Raw genomic sequence first — 10,372 nt, 5'->3', positions numbered from 1 at the left:
ACACATCGCTGGGTTTACATCGTGCCGGCTTCACCTTCGATTCTCACAAACGGGCACTCTTGCTGCTTCTAGAAGTGTCCTAGAGAAGAAGACACCGGGTTCCGTACGAGATCAGCTTCTTGGACGTGGCCCTCTGGAGCCCGTGGCTTTGGCTTCAGGGGAAGCGCGCTGCCTACGGTATAGCCTGGCCCGGAAGCTCATCCGAGGATTCCTAAGGAGTTCGCGGGCCTCGAGGATTCTGTTTCTGAAAAGCGTTTTCTGGAACCGGGCGACTTGGGAGAACGTGTCACTGGTCTGGAAAATGGAAGGCCGCTGTCCGAGGGTTCAGAGACCTTCACGCTCCCTCCTTTCACTTGAAAGGTGTCTTCTTTTTTTCTCCCCAACCCCCCCCAACCCCCCGCAACACACACACACCCGACAGCTTGCCTGACCGTTGTTGCTGGGGAGATGAAATCCCAGGAGACGGGAGGCAAAGTAAGTCTCTTTCACACCCCGGGGAAAACGAGAGGAACGGGTCCCCAGCCGTGCGATGTTTCCGTGTCTCAGCACGGCCGACAGTCTCCTCCTCTTTCTAGGTGCTCCTGTTTCCTCCACCCCCCACCCCCCACCCCACCCCACCCCACCCCACCCCATCCCATCCCATCCCAAACTAAGGGTTTAGTTTAATGCCAAACTTCTACAAAGAAATAAGCAAATTTTTGTGCAATGTCCAGTGATCTCTTTCTAGGTTGATAGACTGATCAATGCCATGGTTAGTTCCCACAGTAAGTGGATGCCACCCTGTAAATCTTCTTGGCTCATTGCCTGCCACACCCGCTCCATTGCTGGTTAGGAGTAATTTTGTAAAACATGAAAGATAACACAAAATGGACTGATGACTCTGAGAGAAGAATTGTAATTGGAGGAAATTTCAGGACTGGCTCTGATAGTGCATCCATGAAAAAGTAAAACTCATCCAGAGAGTAGAAAAGTGGTTACTAGGGCTATGGGGAGAGGTTGGTAAAAGGGAACAAATGTTCAGCTATAAGATGAATAGAGTCTGAGGATCTAATGTAAAACATGGCACTCTTTTTGACATGTTTTGTATAAATGAAATCTTATGAAGATAAAAATCTAAGTAGGAAAGATGGAGGGAAGAAAAAAAAACAGAAAGTGAAATATGTGAGGTGATATTAATTAACTGGATGAGGAATCCTTTCACATCGTAAACACGTGAAATCACCACAGTTATATTTCAATTTCTTGCAATTTTGTATGTCAATTGTACCTCAAAAAAGTTGAAATTTTAAAAAAGATATTACAAGATCTATGAAAAACCGTGAAGATTGTGTCTGGCTTGATAACATTGAGAACCTAGAACTCAGGCGATCCAAAACGTCCCCCTGCCGAGGAGAGTGTTTGTGTCATCGATTACTCAATTCCGAATTATCATATGCTCCAGAATTGTCGGTTGGATGCAAGATTTCAAAGCAGCCACATGCTGGAAAACTTAGTTTTAATGAGTTTAGTTCTATTGTCTCAAAGTGGAGCGCTCTATTTAAAGATGATACTTTACGTGGACTTCCTTGATGTTTCGGACGTTGGATCGGAGACGGATGTAGTGAGATATCATGAAGTAATTCCCTGTTTTTCTGTTTATAATTTCCGCGACATGATCCTTCTAGTTAGTAAGAAGCATTTGTGTTGCCTTGAAGAGAATTAGATTATTATCATAATAATGGAAAGGGAAAGTAGTAGGTTTATGCTTGGCCCTCTTATATTTAAAATATACCTTTTTGGCTAGAGTGTGAGGCACAGGAGATCTAGATCCTGCAATCGAGGAATGAATCTGTGCCCTTTGCAATGGAAGCAAACTGTCTTAATCCCTGGAACCCTAAGGAAGTTCCTCAAAAGAGACGGTTTGCGACTAGGTCAGAAATGATAGTCTTCAAAGGCAATCCCTTTAACTTCAAAGGAACAAAATTTACTGACTGAAGAAAAGCCTCTGGGTAATAAGAATGAGGAGTCTCTGACCTATGAGCGGCACATCAATACTCCTATTGCCGGCAACAGGAGTAAAGAGGACATCCCATGACACAGAATGACCTGTCCCAGGAGAGAAGCCCAGGTTCATTCTGCCTGAGAGGAGAAGGCGGGCCGAGTGATGGTCTGGGAAGGGTTTAGAGACTCAGGGTGAGGGCACATGGCTACGCTTGCTGATGAGGGGTCAGATTCCCGATGAGATGAGACGACACGGCTCACCAGCATGGTGGGGCCGTCAAGAACCCCCTCGAATCTTGCAGACCCTCTGCGACCAATGAGAGAGAGCCAGGCACCACTGCTCAGGGGGCACAGCTTCTGCTCTGCTCTTGGCAGGTCCCGGTCACCTGCCACCTTCCTGTCTCCAGCAGAGGTAAAGTAAGGCCCAAATGCCGCCTGAGGATCTTTGAGCTCAGAACGGAAACTCCCTTTTTTTCAGTGGCCTGGAGTGTCGTAAGCAATCCAAAGGTGAGCGGAATTAACTGCAAGTAGTCAGAATAATGGTGAGAACAAAAGGAAATGGCAAGTCATTGTTAACAATCTATGTTGGACTTAAAGTTTTGTGAAGAGAGAGACGGAACCTAGCTTCAGAAGGGGAGGGAGGTCCCGCAAGGTCGAATGAGGCCCACTGGTGGCTGGGGACTCATCTGGAGGAACTTCTCTGAAGAAGGGCCCGGGATCCATCTGAAAGCTGGAGTGGGAACCCAGGCCCGGGAGTGAGCGTCCAGAGCTGGAACGAGAGCTCCCGGGAGACTGACTCGAGCGCGGCTGCTTTCCGGGGCACCCACCTCCCCTTCTCCTCAGCTGATGCCCGCAGGCTGGGTAACGGCCCTTGAGGGAGAAGCCTTGGCAGAAGGTCTCCCCACGGAGGGAGCCCATAGGTGTCTCAGTCTGTCAGTGGCAGTTGCTCATTTTCCCGGGCTGCCAGCCCATCTGAGCTGTTTCTGTTGGAGGGAAAATCTGCCTGAAGTTATGCCTGAGGCCTGAGCTCTCTTGTTATCAAATTAGGCGAATATCCGATACATACTGTGAATACCTGGCATACTGCCATGGAATTCCTAAATATCCGTGTGCCGAAAGCTAACTCCGTCCCCACGTGTGCAAGCTAATTCAGCTGAACTCGCTCGTGTCTGACCCGTGTGGTAGTAGTGGTGAGAGCAGGAGTGGATCGGGAGCGAAAGGACCAGGTGGAATTTCTCGATTCAAACCCATGAATCTCTGAGGACTTGGTGAGCACGTTACACTTTAAGTGTCATTCCTGGCCTGAGAGGTAGCACGAACAGTACTTTTCTGACGGCCTCATGGAGACGTGAGACAGGAGTCGAGATCCACAGTATGCAGCGAGCGGTATCTTTGGTTATAGGCAGATCCAGAAAAAGCTATCAGCTCACTGTTGGTTCTTTCAAAGCACGTATTAGCTGTGTGGTTGCCCGATAACGTGAGTGCCGCCCACCTAGACTGTACACGCACCTCACGCACCGAGTATCTGTCGGCCTTGTAGATGAGGAGGTGGCTGAGTGGCGTTTGCGCGAGTGACTGGGTTTGAATCTAGACAGCACCCTTTGCTGTGGGCTTGGTGAAGTGCCGGTCCTCAGCACACAGGATTCTCATCCTTCCTGGCCGGTTTCTGGCGCCTCTCTACTATCTGGGTTCCACCAGCCTCATCTTTAGCAGCACCGGTGTGCTCTTACCACAAACCTCCGAAACAGCACGTTCTTTCAAGGTGCCTCCTCGTCCTTCACCGCTGGTGCTGGGCTCAGACCGTCCCCTGCCCCACGGCCCTTTCCCGGGCCTTTCCTTTTCACTCTCCCGTGGCTAAAGCTCTGACCCGTCCTCCAAGCGCGAGGCCTCTTCTCACTATTTCGCATTCCAGGCAGGCCTACTTATTCTGGGAGTTATTCCCCCTTGATACTTTCTGTCTATAACCAGGACCAGGACCAAGCATACACATCTCTTTCCACGCAACCCCTTCTTGACGCTCAGCTCTGCCGGGCGTGTTGGTGCTGACTCTCGTACGGATGGTGAGTTGACAGGTGACCGGTGACGGGTGAGCTTTGCATGAACCACGTGAAAAGTATGGTTGGCAAGCCTCTGACACAGATTCCCCCATGGGAAATCGTCGTCACCTCCTGAGACAGTCCTGGGAACAAAGGCGATGAACAGAGGATTCAGTGCTTCCGGACAAATCGAGTGCTTGTTGCAGACACAACCTGCCCCAGAGCGTCCAAGATCAAGTGTGAGGAAAGGCCTAGGAGTAGCAGGACCGGGGACTGAACAAGTCGGCTCTGCTCCTCTCCCGGCTGCAGTCCAAAGAAACGCCAAACAGGATGCCTCTTTGTTGCCATCAAGTGTCCAATTCTACACTTTTGTTAACAATGTATATAATGTTAAGGAGCGGGAGAGCCAGCTTTACTGAAACTTGTGGATCATGCACTTCTCATCCCTGCTACTGTTTGATACAATTAGAGTTTAAGAGCAGCCTGTTTTCCAGGAAAGATACTATATAACCAAAAGGTGCGATTTCTAGTGCCACCTTAATTTCCCCAGTCTCTGGGTACGAGAACTGAACCAAATGTTCTCTAGTATATTTTCAGGGACATGACAAGCTATTCAGATCCTTCCTGATAGATGTTCTGAAAAAGAACTACTAGCTGCAAGAACTAAATCTCAGTTTCAACTCCGGTAGAGGAGAAGCTGCGTTGCTGGCAACAGTTAAAAGAAACACTGTATCTTCCCAAGAATAGACTGGGTACCCCCAGCATTTACCTTGAGGCTGCAGCGAGGAAGACTAAGTCTGCCACTGAACTAGGTCCGTTTCTTTGACTTTAACCTTTATACGTGATTCCTGATATCTTCAGTTTCCGTATGCTGCCTGTAGCCCGAGACGTACAGGGCGCACCCCTCGTCAAGGCTCAGATTTCAAGAGTCTAATACATTTCCATTCAGACACAGATAGAAATCTGCAGAAGAGAGAATAATATGTATCTTGTTGGAGCGTTACAGGAATATCACGACATGACACGTGTGGCCCCGCGCGCCCCCAACCACAAGCCCAGATCTCCCGTCTCCCCTCCGAAACCTCCCCCTCCTCCCCCCCATACCCAGCCACCGAGGGGGGGGGGGGGCCCGGGGAGGGATGGCGGTCTCGGCCCCGGTTCCGAGAGGTCACTCGTGGAGCCGCCCTAGCTAGGCCGAGACGCCAGATGTGGCTGCCCTGCTGCTTCACGTCCATCTCCGTGAGCCATGCCCAAAAGGCACGTGAAATCATTGAGAGCAAATAGCGCCCCCAGAAAGCGCAAAATGATCCTCCTGAACCCCGCACGGCCGCCATCTTGGTGGATCCACGTTAGAGGTCGTTGGTAGGTATCCCCACTTGATGCCTGAATAGTACTCACGCGGACTCGATTTCTTTTCGCTTTTCCTGGGTGCCCTAGCCAGAGAGATCACGTGGGCCGGAGAGCAAACACGGAACAGAACAGAGCCCCGAACCACAGCCAAGTCGAGGGCGTGCGGAACCGCAGGAACTCACAGATCCTGTGAGGGGACCCAGATGGGGAAGAAGCGTCCGTGCTCACGTATCTCTGGGGAGGTTGGGAGGGGCGCTCGCCAGCGAGGCAGATGCCGCGCGAGTGGCCGGAGACGTTTCTCCGTGGGATCTCTCGGGATGTCGCAGGGTGCCGGGTGCAGGGGCACCCCGGGAGGCCCGGTCCACCGAAAAGCCCGAAAAGTCTTCATGTGGGGCAGGCCCGCCCGGAATGGTTTCTTGCAGGGCCGGGCGAGGAGAATTCGGGGGCCCATACCTCCAAGCCCCACACTCGTCTTGAGAGGGTTCCACGTGGCATTCTGAAAGGCCGGGCGACGGAGGGAAGGGGTTCGTGGCTGCGGACAACGCCTGGCTGGAGGAATTCTTTGTCTTTGGCGACGGTTCACCCCGTAGGTCAGGTCATGAGGTTCCTCGACACCTTCCGCGGGGCGGATGTTCACAGGAGGAGTGGGGACGGGACGGCGGACTCGCAGGCCACCCTCCTGTCCCCACTGCTCCCCTCCCTCCAGAACTGGAGTTCGAATCTAGATGGGCCTCTGACCGCACACATCGCTGGGTTTACATCGTGCCGGCTTCACCTTCGATTCTCACAAACGGGCACTCTTGCTGCTTCTAGAAGTGTCCTAGAGAAGAAGACACCGGGTTCCGTACGAGATCAGCTTCTTGGACGTGGCCCTCTGGAGCCCGTGGCTTTGGCTTCAGGGGAAGCGCGCTGCCTACGGTATAGCCTGGCCCGGAAGCTCATCCGAGGATTCCTAAGGAGTTCGCGGGCCTCGAGGATTCTGTTTCCGAAAAGCGTTTTCTGGAACCGGGCGACTTGGGAGAACGTGTCACTGGTCTGGAAAATGGAAGGCCGCTGTCCGAGGGTTCAGAGACCTTCACGCTCCCTCCTTTCACTTGAAAGGTGTCTTCTTTTTTTCTCCCCAACCCCCCCCAACCCCCCGCAACACACACACACCCGACAGCTTGCCTGACCGTTGTTGCTGGGGAGATGAAATCCCAGGAGACGGGAGGCAAAGTAAGTCTCTTTCACACCCCGGGGAAAACGAGAGGAACGGGTCCCCAGCCGTGCGATGTTTCCGTGTCTCAGCACGGCCGACAGTCTCCTCCTCTTTCTAGGTGCTCCCGTTTCCTCCACCCCCCACCCCCCACCCCCACCCCCCGCCACCGACCCCCGCCCCCAGCAGCCCTGCCACCCCACCCCAGACCAGACCGCCCGGCCCGGCCGCCCGGCCGCCTTTCCTTTCCGGTGTTTGTGGCCAGTTGTTTTGAAATCCATGTTCTCCTGTCCTCACGTGCACTTTCCCCACCCAGCGGCGCATGCTTGTGTTTGTTGTCGTTGGACTTGATCACGGTCTCGACACAGGTTGACTTTCGTTTTCTCTTGTTGGGGGTCCGAGTGTCTCCTTCTTTTCCTTTCTTGCTCCTGGGCTTGCGTGTCTGTGTCTGTGTCTGCTTTCGAGAAGTCCTGCTTTGTTCTCCGAGCAGCGCTTGCCTGGTTTCGCTTTGCCGGTCGGTCCCTCCCTCCCTGCCTCCCTCCCTTCTCTCTCTCCCTCCCTCCCTCCTTCGGGGGAGGGGGCCCGGGGGAGCCCGGGATGTCACTGGTGCCCCTCTCTCGGCCGTCCCCGCCCCGAGCCCCGCCGCCCGCCGGCGTCTCCGTGGAATGTCCCCCCACCAGCCTGGCATCGCGTGGGTGGGGGGGGGGAGCGCGTCTCCTTCGTGGCAGCCTCCTGGGGAGATATTTCCCAGCTCCTCTCCCTTCCTCTGCGGCCGGGGTCGCGTCGCGTCGCGTCTCTCGGAGGCGGCGGCTCCGGGCCGAGCTCGGGCGTTTGGGCGGCCGGCGACAGCGACCCGTCCTCGGGACATTGGAGCCGGTTGTCAGGAGCCACCTGGCGGCCGCTTTTATAGTGTCCCTCCCCTCTGGAGCTTCGGCGACCTTCAGGAGGGTTGTGACTCAGCCGCCGGGCCCGAGGCACAGCTCTCAGAGACCAGCTCTGCTGGCGGCGACAGTGGCGGTGGCGCCGAGGCCTAGGGACGTCCTGCTGTCGCCGGAGATTGGTTCTCTAGGTTTCTGAGGAGGGTGGCCGTCGCGGCGGCGGCGGCGCTCCAGAGCCGGGCTCTGGGGTGGCCTGACCGGGTCGACCAGCGTCTCCCCGTGCCCCTCCGGCCGCGGAGACGGACCGGCCGGACCCTACCTGGGCCGGGCCGCCGCGGTGGGCAGGGAGGGAGAGGGTCGTCCCTCCCTGGAGCGCCTGGGACTCGGCGGTCTGGCCTCCTCCCGGGCCTCCCTCAGGAGGGTTTGCTTTCTTCCTTCAGGAGGGTTGGCTCCCGCCCTCCAAAGGATTTGCTGTTCGCCTTTTCAGAAGGGTTTGCGTCTCCCTTCAGGAGGTTCTTGCTTTCCCGCCCTTTCAGGAGGGTTCGCCACCCCGGAGGGTTTGCTTTCTCACCCCTCCCCAACTCCCTGAATCACGGCCAGGAGGTCAGGGACCGGCTCGAGCCGTCCTGGGTGCCACGGACAGGACGGTCTGGGGCCCCGGGCGTGGTCCCTCGTGGGGGCCCGCTCGTCTCGTGGGAGGCGCCTCGCCGGCGGGTCTCTCTTCGTTTTTCTCTCTGGCAACTCGAAGCCAAACCCCCGCTCGGAGACTCGGACGGACGGGTACACCTACCCGTGCGGGCGAAGGGGGAGGGCGTCCCCGGCCAGCTCCCTCCCCCTTGGCGTCTGCGCCCCCACCTCGCCCACCGGGCGCCCCCTTCGCCCCCCTCCCCCCCCCCCAGTCGACCAGATGACCCCCGACAGCTCCGGGCCTGGTGTTTCTGGGGTAGTGCTGGGGACAGGTGGCGGTGCCAAGGTGCCAAGGTCCCTCTCTGCCAGTCGTGGGTGGGCCCCGCTGTCGGGCGCTGTCATTTTGTCGCCCGAAATGGGCCTTTTCTGCCACCAGGTAAGTGCCGACACGGTCTCTCTCGGCGTCTGCCGCCGAGGACTTTGGGCCTCTGGACGCACGCGGGGCTCTGGGCCTCTGGGCCGCCGGCCTGGGCCTGTGCGCCGGCTCCCGCGTGGCGTGTCTGGCAGACCCGACCCGTGGCGCCACCTCCGGTCTCTGGGTGACCCGAGGGCGGCGGGGCGAGGCGCCGTGGGTCTTCTACCCTGTGTGACCCCCGCCGCGGGCGCCCGGTGGTGGCCGGGACGACGCCCGCTCTTGTAGGCTCCGTGCCCCGTGTCAGGCAGCTCCTCCTCCTGGGGTCGTCGTCGGCGGCTGTCGCCTGAGGCGAGGCGAGGTGAGGTGTGGCGGGGGGAGGCGGCCGGCGAGGCTTAAAGCGGGCCCCTCCGGCGACTGTCCTCACCGTGCCTTCCCCCCCTCCCCCTCGGCTCAACGGATCGATGTGGTGTGGTCGTGCTCTCCCGGGCCGGGCCTAAGCCGTGCCGGACGAGGGACGGGCGTTCCTGGTGAACGTGTGCGGTCTTCTCGGTCTGTCCACGGGGCCCCTCGCCTGCCTTTCCCCCTGCCCGTCGGGGAGGGTGAGGAAGGCGGGAGGGTGGGTGCGGCCTCCGGCCCTGACTCTCGGTCTCCTGCCCGCCCCCCTCCACGGGGCGTCAGGGAGGCCGTCGGTCTTCGGACACAGCGGACGCTCTCGCTTCGCCTTCTCGGCGCGTGTCCCGCGAGCGGCCCTCCCCGCGGTGGGGGGGGCTGTGCCCGCTGCTGCGCCGCGCGCCCCGCGTGGGTGGGTGAGCGTGCCTCGTTTAACCCTCGGTGGTGCCCCTGGAGCGCTCCAGGTCGCCCCTCAGGTGCCTGAGGCCGAGCGGTGGTGTCGTTTCCCTTAACCCGGCGTCCCCCTCGGGTCCCCCACCGCGGTGGTGTGTGTGTGTGTGTCCCGCGAGTGGCTCTCGTTGGGGGAGGGGTCGAGACGGGAAGAGAGGCGTGCCTGTTTCCCTCGCGTCTTCCGTTGGGGGCAGGTGCTGCCTCGTCGTGGAGGCACGGGCCGTGCTCCGGCCCCGACCGTGCACACGCTCCCGTGTGGTCGTCCGCTTACCTGTACCGCAGACCCCTCCCGCCCAGTCGAGGCTCGGCGGCTCGTGGAGCGCCTCCGTGGGCCCGAAGGAGAGACGATGGGGTGAGGGACGGCGCGCCCTCGGTGAGAAAGCCTTCTCTAGCGATCCGAGAGGGAGCCTCTGGGGTACCGGAGCCCCCGGCCGCTGCCCCTCCTGAGTGCGCAGTGTAGCCGCCGTGGCGACTGCCAGAGCACGTGGGCAGAATCCCCCCACCTCTCCTCTGTGAGGGGGGATGGGTGCGCCGGCCCCGCGGTGGGGCCGTGTGCCGTTCGTTGCCTACCGCGGCCCGCGCCTCCCCCCGCCGAGTCGGGGGAGGGTCCCGCCGGGCCCCGCCGGGTGTCCGGCACGTGGGGGGGGACCGCGCGTGCGCCGCGTGCGTGCGGCCGGCCCCGCGGTGTGAGTGCAGGAGGAGAAGGGCCGGGGGGGCGACGCCCGGTCGGCCCCGGCTTCCCCAGCCCCGCGGCCGTGGCGAGGAGGAGTCCGTCGCGCCCGCCCTCGTCCCCGAGCCGGTGGCGGCGCGCGGGCACGGTCTGGGCCGCCTCGCTCGAGAGCGTGTCCCCGGGATGTGGCGCCTCGGGGTCAGACTAGATGGAGAGACGGATCCGTCGAGGGTGGACGGCGCCGCCGGCCCTGGCGGCGGGGCCGGGGCGTGGGACTCCGCTCCGGGGCCGGCCGGGGCCGGCCGGCGTCCCAGGCGTCGCGGGACCGCCCTCGTGTGTGGGTGGCGGTGGGATCCCGCGCTGGTTTTCCTGGCGGCCCGG

Source organism: Giraffa tippelskirchi, chromosome 8 (genome assembly GCF_054371585.1).
Source record: "Giraffa tippelskirchi isolate mGirTip1 chromosome 8, T2T-mGirTip1v1.2.pri, whole genome shotgun sequence".
NCBI lineage: Eukaryota > Metazoa > Chordata > Mammalia > Artiodactyla > Giraffidae > Giraffa > Giraffa tippelskirchi.
The sequence above is the reverse complement of the archived record's forward strand: the minus strand, read 5'-3'. Positions refer to the sequence as shown.